Genomic DNA, 15,954 nt, shown 5'->3' with positions numbered 1-15,954 from the left:
TCAGGGCAGGAGGTCGGGGATTTCTGATGACACTTCCCGAGTCTACACAGACGGGGGTGTCTGCTATTTTCTGGCCCGCGCTAAGCCGCTTCTCTTGGCACCATCAGCAGACAGGAGACACATTACCCCTTGGCAGGCTGTTTCTGTCTGTGCTGGGCTTGTTTCTTCAGTGAGACTACTGTTAGTGTTTCTATTGCAAACCCAGAAAAACAAGGAAACCCAGAATCGTCTGTCTCAGCCGGCCCACGGAACTTCGCGTAATCATAGACAATAGTTACGAGAATCAGGCGGAATGCCGTCACTCAGAACCCAAGCCCAAACCGAAACAAAATCCCACGTTTATTTTCAGAATGGAATCTGACAAGGTAATACAGTAGTGAAGTGTTTTTACAATAGGAACAAAGGTCAGCAGATACTACTTTTTGATGCTTAGAAGAGAACATTAAGGAAGGTCTAGCTTATACTTGAGGCCCTCACAAAAATAGCAGATAAGAAAGTGAAGTCCTGATGGGGCATCCGAGCTGAATAATTCTGCTCCAGCAGACAATTCCTCAGTCAGCTCAACACAATGATTTCAGTGAAGGTTTGAAATAGGTGTGGAAGCTTGAGATGCCGAAAGTTCCTGGAGGGACCGAGGTAAGGAAAGAAAGAGGGGAAAGTCTTGCATAAGAATGAGGGAGGGAAAGACAATATAAAAATACATAGAAAAATTGTGTTAGACTATCATATCTTACCCCGGGTGTGTGTGTGTGTGTGTGTGTGTGTGTGTGTGTGTGTGTGTGTGTGTGTGTTTCTGCTTTTGTCATAACCAAGTTGGGAAAACCTTAAATGTCCTTGAATAATAAAATATGGGGGGAGGTCAATTCATAGGGAGTCTGAACTGATCCCGGTTAGGATCGCCGAAGGTCAAATAGAGAGTCACTGACATCCAATGCGTTGACAAACTGCACTTTCTCATCCTGCAAAAAAAAAAAAAAAAAAAGAATTAGAACCCAGATCTGAGGTTGTCTTCAACCTAGACAGTCAAGGCAGGATTCTAGGAAAACTCTTAAAGAAGAGGGTGACGAAGAGGAATCAGGTACAGTTCACGAAGGATGGGTCAAGTCCAACCACTTTAACTTCCACTTTGGTCAAGCTTATTAGACAGACAGTCAGGGGAGGACGGAAGGGGTGAACACAGGGAACCTGACCTTCCCCAAGGCACGTGACAATGCGTACGTTTCCTGCTGTTCTCAGACTTATGGACTGAAAGCTGTAAGGATCCGAAGAATGCCCATTCACGTCCTCTTGCACAGTGATTTCTTTACAGGGATATTCTCAGTTCTCAGCCTGACCCTATTTAGCTCTGTTCCCAGTGATCTGAGTGAACATGTAGAAGGCATCTCATCACATTCGTAGGTGACGTGAAGCTTGGAAGGATGAGAAGGGTGCAGAAAGACAGACACAGAGTACACATCGTTGTTGGTTGTTTGTCCCCCTTTTTAAAAAATCCAACAGCTTCTTTAATATTTCTAATCAAGGAGCAAGAGGCTTTCATGAAGAGTTACTTTCATATCTTATAATTTCATGGATAAATCTGCCTTAAAGCTGAGATTGCTCTGTTCTTCACTCACCTGTATGTAGTCATTGATACCGAGGGGATGCTATAGTCTATGTGAAATTTCACTATGGATATGAATATGAAAGCTCTTGCAAAACCTATATTTTAACTCTAGCCAAAGAAGCAAGATGAACTGGGTTAAGCTCTAGATAGACAATATACTTTCAAGTTGTGTAAAACACATGAGTTCCAATTCCCTATTATTTTCGACCAAATGATTTAAAACTCTTTTAGATTAGTTGCTTGCATAACTGCCTACTAAAGAAAGAAAAATGTCTTCCATGTCCTAAGGAAACATTTTATGAGAAAGAACCTGATGTGATCTTTAAAGTGACTCCATTACTGCCTGAAATAATGGCTTAATGTTGGTTAGGACACACTTAAAAGTATTGTTTTACTTGTGTTCTCCAAATGCCATCACTTCATCACTTTTGATTACCAAAGGTGTATTTTGCAGTCAAAGCACTCAGGCGAGCACAGCAGAGACCACGATGCTTAGAGTCAGAGATTCCAAAGACCCGAGACCCACCTCCACCTCCATCACCCCACGGCTGGATGTGGCTGCCACCTGGAGTTTCAGCTCCACTGCAAGTACCTACCCTCCCACCCCCATCCTTGGGTCTTCTTTTTCACATACTTATACTTCACGTTTTCATTCTACCACTGATACATTTCCATAAGCCATATTTATTTGTTTCAAGGATTGGCTAAAAATAAAATAAATGACTGATAATCTCTTTTGGGAAAAAAAGACGTCTCTGCCCAAACCTGAAATCTCTGAATGCATAGAGATGCAACTGAATATTTACACAAGTTCTGAAAATTATATAAGGCTGTTTCCTATGAAATGGTGCAGAAACCACTGCGTGAGATGGTACCTGGTACCCCTGGGAAGAAAAGCACGAGCTAAGCAGCCCAGCCCACCTAGCAGAACGCTAGGTGTAACCCAGCCCTTTCTCTGCTCGTGGACGTGACCCTGCATACAGAAAGCAGACACTCCACGCTGCCCCTGTGGATGTCTCACAGGGACAGGTCCCTGCACACGTGAGGTTGATGGTGGACCAGCCTTGCCTATGACTGGTTAGATAAACCTCTCAGGTTTTGGGGTTCAGTACTAGGAACCCAGCTTGTATACAGGTAAGAGCCACATTCTCCAATATGATATTTATCAGTAATAAAGATAATATTTTGGTCTTTCTGCTTCATTCTTGACGCCAGAAGTCAACCATTTATTCAGGCCACATCATACCCATCAGAAACAGCTTTAAGGAATCCTCAACCAGATTGATTATAAAATAGGATGGAATCAAAATACAATTCCCATTGAACAACCAGTCTCCATATAAAATTCTAATTTAAAAGTTCGTCTCGCAATTTGGTGTCAGGAAAATCTGTCTCATCCTAAGGAGCTGGTATCCTTTTTCCCTTCCAATAAAGAGAGTTATGAAACTCTGGAGTCTGGGATGCCAGCAAGTCCACAACCTAACTTGAAGCTCAATCACAATAACCCGATGGACCACCTCGTTGAGAGGATTGGAATCTGCTCTCACCTTGACGTTGTTTTCCAGCTTCTCCGCAGTCATGTAGCTTTATCTTTTTTGTTGTCAGCCACAGCCACCCCAAGTCCTATTTGGAAAAGGATAGGTAAGCCCACATCTTAAAAACATGAGATAATGTGAGTTGGCAACCGAAGAAAACAAGGGAGGTTTACTGAGCGCTACCTAAGAGCTGTGCTAATGACTTTATACCCGTTACCTCATTCAATCCTCATGATAACACAGTGAGTTTAGTGCCATGATTACTACTCCCGATGAAGGGAAGAAAAGCCTGAGGTGTGGATGGGTCTGTTTGTCCAAGCTGCCATTGCTCCATGGGACAGAATGAGGGCTGGAACGCATTCGACTCCAGAGTCTGAGCCCAGAACTGCTATTTCACACCATCGTGAGCGTGAAAGAAGACTCAGCTTTAATAAAACGTAGTTTATTTTATGTAGTTATTTTTCCAAGAATTAAAAAAAGAAGATTATTGAGGAGTTTTGAACAAAAGAGATTCAGCTTGCTATTGGATAAAAACTTAGATTTTTAAAATAATGATACTTATTTTAATAATGTCTAATTGTATCAAAAGCCACCGTTATCTAATTCATTGTCTTGTGCTCACATCACCTTTATGACTTAAGGCAGATTAAGTTTGGGGCAGACACTTGGAAGATGAAAGCACAAAGTGTTATGTTATTTAACTAGACTTTGTAATTTTTTACTTGTCAAAATAGCGTCTGAGAAAATGACACTCCCAAATTAGCAGAAGCTAAAATTCCATTTGCTACGAATGGAGCAAAAGATTAGAAAACAGACCCATCTCACGGGCTCCATCAAAGCAGAACTTGTGAGCTCTGGAGGTGTGAAGGGTCAGCCCAAGCGCTACATATTCTGCTACCCGGGACTGGGCATTACATTTGACATGCTAGGTCCTGCTTAGGTGTGGAAGACAGAGCAGCAGACGAGACAGAGACCCTGCCCCTGTATTCAAGTCGGGGGATGGGACGGTGGAGAGGAAGGTAACGGAGAAAACGCAGAGCATAGGAGCTTCTAGCACATCAAATTCTGGTTATCCCTGGGCATCTGTGAACAGACCCGTCAAAGACCATTTGTAAATGTGTTGACCGTGCTTGTGGAGGCCAGGTGCCCACAGGTCCTGCTGCCCAAGCACCACTTCACGCTCATCCCTGTGAGCATACGCACAGGCTACAAGCTCCGGAAACCCAGGACCGCAACGTTAAAAGCCATCGGTTCCCAGTAAAGCCACACATCCTCAAAATCGGTGGAATGTAACGTTCAACCCAAACCATAAAGCTTGTGTTTATTAGCATTGTGTGCCTCTCTTTATAATGAAAGGAATTGTATTTTTGTCAGGCATTCCTCTTAGGTCTAACGATGAAGAGAATGTTTTGTGATTAACGTCACCGGGGGAAAAGGGCAGAAGAGACTAGTACAGAAGGAAGTGGCAGATTTAGCATTTGTTAGTACTTGATAAATGAATGCAAACTAGACCTGGTAATTCACTGTTCTTCCCAGCTCCTCTTTGTCTGGCTAGACAGGGCGTGGACGGGCAGAGGGACATGCAGTCAGATGAAATTCGTTTGGGGCACGTAAAGCAGCCACTGTCTCCTGGGGACAAGCTTTCCACCATTTTCCTAACAGGAAGGTCACAATAACAGCATGGCAGGTGGTGGAGTTCCTGTTATGCTGTTGATCTAGTATGATCAGAAAATGTAGTTGTGTTTGAAAACTACTTTGTTCAAGGATATATTGTACCACACGGGGAATATAGCCAATATTTTACAATAACTATGAATGGAGTATAACTTTAAAAATATTAGAAACAGTTTTGCACAGATGAATTCCATTTATATACTAATAGATTTGAATTTTTTTTTTTTTTTTTTTTTTTTTTTTGCATTACTCGGGCCTGTCACTGTTGTGGCCTCTGCCGTTGCGGAGCACAGGCTCCGGACGCGCAGGCTCAGCGGCCACGGCTCACGGGCCCAGCCGCTCCGCGGCACGTGGGATCTTCCCGGACCGGGGCACGAACCCGCGTCCCCTGCATCGGCAGGCGGACTCTCAGCCACTGCACCACCAAGGGAAGCCCAGATTTGATTTTTTAAGTAAATAAAAATCAGTTACGTTAGAATATGGGTTTGCTTTTTAGGACTTAAAGGTACAAGTTTTGTCTAAAGCAATTGTTCAATATATTTAAAAAATACAGATGTTTCTGGTTTTTCTTTTAACTCCTCTTCCTTATTCAGATTGGAATAAAGCGATATGTGTGGGTGAGAAAAAAAAGAAAATTACTTTGTTTACATATTTAAATATTCTTTACCACAGATCAGATGTTCTTAGTTTTTAAATATATATTAGTATATATTTAGGCTCTTTAAAGGAAACTCAAATCTTGGACAAGTTACCTCTGAATTAATAAGCCTGCCATCAATTGAGAGAGGGTTGCTGGGAGTGGAAGCTGTGCATTTCAGGTGGTTGTTTTAATTTGGTCTTTTGTATCTGTTTTTATTTTACTCATATATTTATTGCCAGCATCCGTAGCCCCTGCCATCTGGGAGGCCCTGCTCCTTAATTTCCAGCTTGGATGGCAGTAAAAGATGACAGCTTTGGTGGAAAGCACTAATCGTAAAAGATAAGGCACTTGGGAAATTTCTCCCTTTCCCACTGCCGGCTGCGTCCCAGGGCAGGCAGATCCCATCAGGGATTTCAAGGGTTGGAGGTTGTGTTCCCAGATAAGACCCAGCCATCAGCTCTGAGCAGTTACAGGAATGAGTGGAATTTAACCATTTTATTTATTACCAGGGGATTTCAAATAACTTTGCTCCAGGTTTACTAAATTTCCAAAATGTTCTCTAGGTCAGACCGAATGGGAAATTTTTATCTCAGGATTTCTGATTGGTTACCAATTCCGCAAATTCCTATGTGACCTTCCTTAATTTTTCCCAGGCTCTTTGTTATAAAGAATGATTCACTGACTGCATATCTTTTTAAAGGGAGTGTTGGGCTACAGCATTAAACTCTAATCACAATTCATAAAGTCTTTAAAAAGCTATTATTGCTGCAAAATGACAAGGAGTTGAAGAACCCCACCAGTACAAGCCGCTGGTTGAAGAATGTGATTCGAGGTGGACAAACAGCTTTCATTTAAATGCTTCTGCAGATTCTTTTCCTCTTTCCCAGGCCTTTACCCATAATTGAAGCACAAATGTTTATTTTTAAAGCTTTAGAGCGATTTGGTTGGCTTTTTTAGACTGTATTTTTGCAGCCCTTTGGAATCTGTCATATCAGATATTAGAATACTAATGTCATTACCAGAAAGTCCGACTTGATGCTGTTTTATGCCTCCAGAGCCAGCGAGAGCAAGTCTCTCTCTCTCTCTCTCTTTTTTTTTTAAATTGAAGTATAGTTGCTTACAATGTTGTGTTAATTTATAGCACAAGCATCTCTTGATAAAGAGGCTGAAAGAAGCCCTATGCTAGTTTTTCAGCCCCAGAACCACATGCTCTAGAGAAGTGTCTGCACAGGGTCCTAGTCTGAGGCGGGGAACTCTTCTGCTGTCACTTGGGATCAACTAGGAACAAAAATTGTGATTAGATAGAATTTTTTCTCCTCTCCATGCCCAGGGAACAAACTCAGCAGAGAATCAAATCAGAAGGTAGATTTTCATCAAGAAGTCAAATCCCAAATGGCCTTTCTACTTTTCTCAATTTGGTTTTTATTTTTTATACAGCAGGTTCTTATTAATTATCTATTTTATACATATTAGTGTATACACATCAATCCCAATCTCCCAATTCATCCCACTACCACCCCACCACCCCCTGTGCCCTGCTTTCCCCCCTTGGTGTCCATACGTTTGTTCTCTATATCTCTATTCTCTATTTCTGCCTTGCAAACCAGTTCATCTGTACCATTTTTCTAGGTTCCACATACATGCGTTAATATACGATATCTGCTTTTCTCTTTCTGACTTACTTCACTCTGTATGACAGTCTCTAGGTCCATCCATGTCTCTACAAATGACCCAATTTCATTCCTTTTCATGGCTGAGTAATACTCCATTGTATATATATACCATATCTTCTTTACCCATTCGTCTGTTGATGGGCATTTAGGTTGCTTCCATGTCCTGGCTATTGTAAATAGTGCTGCAGTGAACATTGGGGTGCATGTGTCTTTCTGAATTACGGTTTTCTCTGGGTATATGCCCACTAGTGGGATTGCTGGGTCGTATGGTAGTTCTATTTTTAGTTTTTTAAGGAACCTCCATACTGTTCTCAATAGTGGCTGTATCAGTTTACATTCCCACCCACAGTGCAAGAGGGCCCCCCCTTTTCTCCACATCCTCTTTAATTTGGTGTTCTTATGCACAAGGACACAGGGAACGTGTGGAGACCATTCTCCCAAGTGACTAATGATTCGTGATTGACCTGAGGATTTTCATCTAAGAGAACCCATCCATTCCCAAGGAATTAGAATTGTGTGGTTTTTTTGAAAGAATAACTTCTATTTTCCCTTCTCCCAGAAAATATTTTAGGCAGGTTTCAATAAAATGTGCATTCACAATAAGGTGGTTAAAATAGAAAATCAGAAAGTATATAAATGGAGAGATTTAAAATAGTTAATGTAACTGAACATTAAGTTTAGTTCTGGGCTTGCTGGCCGTTTACGGAAAGAGGAAACACCACGGGTTACGTTGTTTTCAGATTCTGATGAAAGGGAGAATGTCACTGTTTCAGAAGATACTTGCTTTTCCCGTTACTAAATTTTAAGAGGGCTGTATCCAATGGGCCCTTATATGCTTTACAGAAAAAGCCAAAAAAAAAAAAAAAAAAGCCTTTTTTCAACCCCAAACAACATTTGGGAGTGCAATACTGAAAATACACCCAAAGAAAGTAAAACACTGCCAGTGGTCCGTGTGTTCTTAAAATCATGTCAAGGCACCAGGCAGCATATTTTCTAGATTTCGGTTTCCTACAAGATATAACATCCCTAATATCACTTTCTAAATGTGTATGTGTTGGTTTTCATTTGCTATGAATAAAAGATGACAAAAATAATGGCATTCTTTCTGAATTGGTATATTTTAGAAACTCTTAGAAGACTAAGAATTCTAGGATAAAGGTATACAAATGTAATTATGACAGCATATCATAAAACAGGAGTCTCCCAGATGTTCACTGAATATGGGAATAAGTTGTCTCTTGTATTATTATAGCTTGTCACTGGAACTATTTTTTGTTTGGTCTCCTTTGCTCTTAGGAATGTAATGAAAATCATTATCTGGGATTTGTTGACATAAGAAAGGGAAGTGCTAAATTTACAAGTGGGCAGAGGAGGGTGGTGACCTCAGCAGGACTCCATGACATAGGAGAACCATCATTCCTGTTCATCAGGGATGCACGTTATCTAGGGATCAACATTGCTTCCAGTGGGGCTCAAGTCCTGGGGGCAAAAATGACTGGGCCCTCCAAAGTTAACTAAATTGGCACTGTGGGAAAACTTCTTTTCCACATACCAGTCCACACTGTGGACTTTGTGTAGACCGAGGTCTGTTATTAAGGGAGCTATAGACAGGGCGTGATTTTCCCGCCACAGTTTCCATGATCCCCCATCTTGTGTAGCAAAGTCCCTCGTAAAAGTGAGCACAGCAACACTGCAGCAGGACTGAGCTCTAAGGAATACCCAGATTCGAGCTCTTAAAAAGGCGGCTGTGTTGGCTTTTAATTGGGTACATATTTCATTGATCCTGGTGTTTTCCTCCTTGGATGGCTCTATCTGCATTCAGAGCTGCCTTATTTTCATATTTCTTTGTCTAAATATTTCTTTGTCTGTTCCAAGAACAGTCATCCTTCTGGTTCTTTAGGTAATCTCTAGCTGCCTTATGACTTCCTGGCATTCAGAGCACTTTGCAAATTATTGAAAGCTTTATTAAAATATTTATTCTTCCAAGTTTCTATTAAATAAACCTAAAAACTATCCAACCAATACTAATTTCTGTAGACTTTGCTAGCTTTTCTTCCACCTCATTCTATAGCCATTCATTATTCTTCCCTGGTCTCCCTTGGCTGTGCTTGGTGTGTTCTACCGCAATCTCATGTTTTCCCTTGTTGAATTTCACTCGTTATTTTGCTAGCTTAGCTGTCAAACTAGGAAACTAAGTACTGAGAATTTTCCATCATTCAACATCATGGCTCCTCATTCATTAGTGTTCATTTATTCACTCTTCATGTACTTAATAAATATCTACTATGTGCAGAGAATATTTATTTGCTAAATGAATTTTAGGTTTTAAAAATATTCATTTGACCTGAAACTAGACCCAAAGCATACCCATCACATGAGCACCATTGCCCTGGTGGCTTCATTGTGGCATCCATGCCTTAGCTCCAGTTTGCCAAAGCAGCAGGAGAGAGAAAGGATCAGGCTAGAGAGACTTAGATTGGCTTGTGTTTAATTGCAGTGCAGTAAGGAGAGGGAAAACCCTGGTTTTTATAGAAGATAACAGTAGAGTTATTAGGAAGAGAAGTGTCATGATGACTTCTTTGGACATGAAGGGAGACACCACCAGGTCAGGACACAGCTGCAGTGGCCAAGGGCAAAACAGAGGGGGGATCTAATTGCTATGCATAAAACCAGTTGTTGGGATATTCGTTTCCAGCGGCAGCCAGGGGGGGAGTGAGGTGAGTTTGGAGGACCATGGTGGGAGCCTGTAGTTCCTGGTGACAGCCAATTCCCAGGGACAGAAATGGTCTGGGAATTTTTAAAAACAGTATTGTCTAGTATTCACTGAAAAGTCCTTTCTCTGCCAAGTAGGATGTGAGCTCCCTGCTGCCCTCAAACTTTCAGAATAACTCAGGCACAGCCACAACCTCCTGCTATTAACAGGAGGTGGATGGACCCAGTGGAAGGTGGTTGGGATTCACAGTTAGGGTGGGGTAGGATGAAAAGATGTGACCAGTAACCGGAGAGAAGCTCCGCCTGACCAAGAACACGGTAGAGACAGGAAATTAGAACAATGGAGAGATGTAGATCATTGGATTCTTCTTCCACATGGAGTGTGAGGGAGGCTGGAGTTGTGTGCCTTAAATCTTAAAAGAAGAATGACCCTGAAGGTTTGAAGAATTCTGAGGCACCAAGGATGTCGACATTTAGAAACCACTTTGGGTCTTTTCGAGCCTTGGCCTCCTCACCTGTAAAGTGGGCATAATGCATTAAGGTAAGTAAGAGGATTGAATGAACCATTACGGGAAAACGTAACTGCTCTGGGCGTGGAGGGACACCAAAACATATTCCTTTACTCCTTCCTGAAGATACATTCTAAGATCTTCATATGCAGGTATAAGTCCAAATAATCATTGGCTAATATTAATAATTATTGACAAGTTTGGATAAAGCCTGGGGGTGGGGGGGAACACTTCACTGTGTATCCTGTCATGTTGACGTCAGAGATTCAACCACCATGAATGTATTTAGACAATTTTGAAATTAACTGTGGTGGATTAAAAATGGCCCCAAATTCTTTGGTACCCCTTCCATCAAGAAGTGGGCTCCCTGTTCCCTCCCTTTGAATCAGGGTGAGCTCTGTGGCTGCTTTGACCAACAAAATACGGTAGAATATGGTAGAAATACAATAGGTACCCAGCCTCTGAGTGCAGGCCTTGAGGGACTGGCAGCTCTCACTTTCTATCTCTTGGAGCCCTTGGTCTTGATGCTCTGAGCTGCCATATTGTGGGGAAGCCCAAGCTTACTATTTGGAGAACGTGTGTGTTTGTGTGTGTGTGTGTGTGTGTGTGTGTGTGAGAGAGAGAGAGAGAGTGCTTATTAAGCCTTTTGCTGTTTCACTTCTCCAACCATTCAGGTATTCCCAGCTGAGGTCCCAGACATCATGGAGCAGAAGCAAGCCAGCTGTGCTCTGCCTAAATTTCTGACCCACAGAATCATGATGATAATAATAACAGTTATTTTTAAGCCACTACACTTTAGGGTAATTTGCTATGGAGCAATAGATCACCAGAGCATCAATGTTTCAAGTTTAATTCCTAACACTGTTTGTAGTTAGATTCAGGATTAGGTGATTCCTAAGTCTAATTGTAATATGTATTTCAATTTTTAGAAATTCACATAACGTAACTCAATTTCAAGAATTTCAGGCAGCAAGTTCAGTTGAGGGAACATGAGTGAACTCTGGAAGCAGATCCACTTCCTGTTAGACCCCAGCTCAGCTAATTAATGATGTAAACTTGGACCCTGTGTAAAGTACCTGATATGGACCAGGCATTTCCCAGATGTCAATACCCATCCCCCTGCACCCCTGTTTTCTTCCCCTTCATAGGTCATTAGTGTTTTAGAGGCGGGAGATATGGATTCCTGTGGGTTTTGGAGTCAAAGAGACATGGAATTCAAATCTATGCATTTTGTATGTAACCTCAGAAAAATCACTTAAAATCCGAGTCTCAATTTTCTCAATAGGAAAACTGAGACTATTCAATGAAATAATTTCTGTCAAGGGACCAGCACAGTTCCGGGCACAGAATAAGTGCTCAATAAATAGAAGTTATGGTTGTCATCATTATTATATTATAATTCATGTCAAGCACAAATGTTAATAAGATTATGAGGTCAATCTTATGTTTAATCATGCTTTGTGGGAGCAAAAAAGGATATTTCAATCATTTCATATCTTTTCTGTGATGTACTTCTCTTCCTCCTGAAATAAAAAAGGGATTAATATATGTTCCAGTAGATTCGGTTAGATGGAAACTATTATCTCTTAGGAAGCAAAGTCCTACCATGTCTATAATATAAACATGGCTATGGGATTTATCTCCTGTGAGTCAATTGCTTAAAACAAACAAAAAAAAGCATGTCCACTTTTATGAGCACTTTTATTCCTATTTTTATCTGATGTAACCACACTGTCTGTTCTCATCGCAACGTCTTAGCTCAATCGTGCAAACATGTTGTATTTGTTTGTTAATTGGGGTAATCCAGGGACTTTTAGGACACATGTCTCTACAGAGAGCTACATTTCCTGAATCGGATGACTGAGTACAGACCAGGTAGGATTCCAGAATCTTTTGGGGGTTGGGTCAGAGCACCCACTTACTATCAGCTCTTTTGAATAGAGCCAACTGCTATGGGTTTTCTTTTTAATTAATTAATTTATTTTTGGCTGCGTTGGGTCCTCATCGCTGTGCGCGGGCTTTCTCTAGTTGCGGTGAGCAGGGGCTACTCTTCGTTGCGGTGCGCGGGCTTCTCATTGCAGTGGCTTCTCTTGTTGTGGAGCACGGGCTCTAGGCGCGGTGGCTTCAGTAGTTGTGGCTCATGGGCTCAGTAGTTGTGGTTCACAGGCTCTAGAGCGCAGGCTCAGTAGTTGTGGCATATGGGCTTTTAGTTGCTCTGTGACATGTGGGATCCTCCCAGACCAGGGCTCGAACCTGTGTGCCCTGCCTTGGCAGGCAGACTCCCAACCACTGCGCCACCAGGGAAGCCCCAACTCCTATGTTTTTGAAAAGTTGTAGAAACTTTGTCATTGGCACAAATAATTCATTGAATAGAAAAATCTTTCTCCTTCTGCGTTTTCTAGATTTAATGTTGGTGCTGAACCAGGGCGCAGTTAAATCCCTTTGGGAAGAGTGTGGGGTCCATAAGAGACATCTTTTGCCCCATTTAATTCAGGGGTTGACTGGATCCTTGCTTATTTCCTCACTTACCATTCCAAATGCATCCTTCTTAAAGTTGTGGGCATGTTGGAAAACAACAACCTCTTCCAGCGAAATTGGGGAACTTTCCTTTAGTCAAGATATGCACGTCCCTGGGATCCTTTGCTAGAGATTTCAAATAAGTTCCACAGAAGCTTTGCACGCACAAGCCAAAGGACAGCCTTGGAAAGTGGAACATGTAGCGGGAATGGCTCAGAGTGGGTCAGTTTCTTATAAATATTGGTTCTCGTCTCTACTTTCTATGAGCACCACCTTATACATCTTTTATCTCGTTTGGAATTCACAGCAATAGGATGAGAACACTGGAGAAAGAAATCTGTGCCTGTGTCCCAGCTCTAGGAGCACCATTAAGTACCAATTCTCCCATTGGAGAATAAGGATATTATAAAGGTGGGATAAAATAATGCATGTCAAGTTCTTAGCACAATATCTGGTACATAGTAAGCACTCAATAAACATCAGCTGAAAGTTACAAGTTAAATATTATGACCTCCACTTGAAAAATGAGGAAATAGGTATTCCGAGGGTTCCAGTAACTCACCCAGTAACTCATCCAGGTCAGGCGTCTAGCTGTGAACGGGGTGAGAGGGACAGAACTTGGATTCAAATCCAAGTCTTTATGGCTCCAAAACCCTATACTGAATCCAGGTTGTGTTTGGGGATCTGTTACTTCCTGACATAACAACAAAACCAAGCTGTCCCTCTATCTACCAGCTGGAGAGAAAAGGACTTCCTACAGTATGGCAAGAACCTGAGAATCAATATTTGTCTTTGCTTTATTTGTTTTTCACTCCCTTTCCTAAGTTGACTTGCTGGAAACTTCATTATTACTTCACTGCTTACTGATGGATTCCCAATTTGCCAGCTCAGAGGGAGAATGCTTCACCCTATGGTATGGGATAGTACCTTTCTTTCCTGCCTTTTTGGGAAACTTAACAAGACTATTAAGAAAAAAGTAATCAAACATAAGACAGAAGTAGTCAGACTTCACATCAACCCATGTTGACTTTTGTGAGTCTAATTTACGGGAGTCCTTGATTGGATAAAGACGAAAAGCAAAAAGCTCACTCTGAATTTCCATCAAATTCCTTTTGAAAACAACAAGGGGATGGGCTTAAATATACATGAGTCAGAAACATCCGGATTACGTTTCCAGGGAATTATCCAGGGATTTAAAAATTTAGAGGAAGAGGGGTTTGGAAACCAGCATTCTGGGGTTCTAAAAAGCTTTCCAGCCAATTAGACCACGGGCCTTGCTTTGCCCTGAGATAGTCCATTAAACAGTGCCACCTAGACCCACGTCATGGGGTCACAACTGACTTTAAACCACGGGGGCTTCGTCCCTACTCCAGGTCAGCATGAGGAGATGGGAAGAGGATCGGGTTGGAGTTGCATTCCTCCCCTTTCTCAGGGAGGCGGCCCAGAGTCTCATTGGACTGGAGTGCAGGACCACCAGTTCCCTGAAGGCATCTTTTGTTGATCTTGCTGTTTAAAGCCAAAATTATCTCTGAACAAAACGTTTTCTATTTTTAGGTCCATTGTTGATTGTGAAACTGTAGTCTCCAGACAGTGCTCTTTCCATAAACATACCAGGGACTAACAGGACTGGAGTCCTGGCTGGGGGGCAGCTGATGGTGACCTCAAGGGGATCTTGAAGCCCTAGACATCTAAGGGGGTGGGGTCTGTGGGGGGACAGGGGGTGGGGTAGAACTAACCTGGGAACCTGTGGGCTCTTGGGTGTCCCTGTCCTTCATGTTCAGCCCTTCAGGAAAATGATGGGCTGCTGTCATGACGAGCGCCTTCCCGATCTGGATGGAGAAAGCCAGTCATCGGGCTCCGGGTCACAGTCCTCCTGTGCGCCCCCCCCCTCGTCCACACCCCCGGCTCCAGGTCGTCACTGCCTTTCCTGCCTCCGGACATCCTGGTAGAGGCCTAAGCTGCCAGGCCAGCCACCCTGGTCTCACGGGCGCAAGGAGAGGGACGGCGAGATGATACTTGAACCGAAAGAGAACGTGACAGACACAGTCAGCCTCTGCGACTCTCTAATTCGTGTCTCTCTTGAAATTGTCTCTAATCCTCAGCTTCTTTTATTCCACCCTGGCCCGGCCCGTTTGTTTCCATGATTCAGAAGAAGCGGCAAAGAGCTTGCGTGCCGTCCAAGCACAGGCCGGGCTGCAGTGGCTCTGGGAGGGTCCCCAGCTCGCCCCCTGCTCTGTGGAGGCCCTGGCCCTGGGCCCAAACCAGTCGTGGCCACTTTGTCCCCTTGCGAGTTCAGACTTTGCTGTAATTTACGGGCAAAGCTCCGGCCTCCTGTCCACATCCTGAAGCTCACACTTGATCTCCCCCAAGTCCACATGCCAGGGTAAGGGAGCTGAGACCACAGAAAGACCCCAACCTGGAATACTCAGCCCTCACCCAGGCACCCCCAACACCATGTGCATGAGAAGAAGCGGAAACGCCCACTGATCCTGAAACCCTGTTTAGCCACCACCCCACGCGGCAGGAACAGGCTGTGCAGACGAGCGGGATCGTGTGTCGAGAACACAGCGCCTTAACTATATATAAAGTAGAAAACCAACAGGGCCTGCTGTGTAGCACAGGGAACTCTGCTCAATATTCTGTAATAACCTATAAGGGGAAAGATATATTTTCATGTTGCTGTACCCCTGCAACTAACACAACATTGTAAATTAACTATACTTCAATTAAAAAGAAAAGAAGAACACAGTACTTTGTGGAGGAAAATTCCAACCTGCTTCTGGATTCCCTGTTATACTCCCACAGCCAGTTGCCTTTGAGATGAAACATGGAAGGTTTAAGGCAAATCTGCGAGTTGGAGCATGACTAAAACTTCGAATGAAACCTGAGACTACAACTGTAATTATTAGGAGGATGCGTCACTTTCATATTCTATTCAACACAGTGCTTAAACCCAATTACCACAAACCGGCTTGCAATGCTTTCCTTCAAAGCTTTTCCACACGCTAACAATGGGCCGTCTTGCAAACCCATCAGAAGGAACTGTCTTGTGGCCTTCCTGCTGCTGCCTGAGACTGGGTCCCACTCCCTG

General features: G+C 42.9%; 1 long non-coding RNA gene across 1 annotated transcript; it reads right to left on the bottom strand.

The window, feature by feature from the left end:
* Window positions 1-358: 358 nt before the first annotated feature.
* On the bottom strand, window positions 359-15,647 carry LOC117196117 (uncharacterized). The gene is made up of 4 exons (XR_004476170.2): window positions 14,600-15,647; window positions 3,151-3,226; window positions 1,219-1,409; window positions 359-959 (listed from the first exon to the last, which is right to left on the bottom strand). It is a non-coding gene; the product is annotated as an uncharacterized LOC117196117 (long non-coding RNA).
* Between the last annotated feature and the right edge of the window lie 307 nt (window positions 15,648-15,954).

Source organism: Orcinus orca, chromosome 2, assembly GCF_937001465.1.
Source record: "Orcinus orca chromosome 2, mOrcOrc1.1, whole genome shotgun sequence".
Taxonomy (NCBI): Eukaryota; Metazoa; Chordata; class Mammalia; order Artiodactyla; family Delphinidae; genus Orcinus; species Orcinus orca.
Note: the sequence above shows the minus strand (reverse complement) of the source record. Positions and strands in the feature narration are given on the sequence as shown.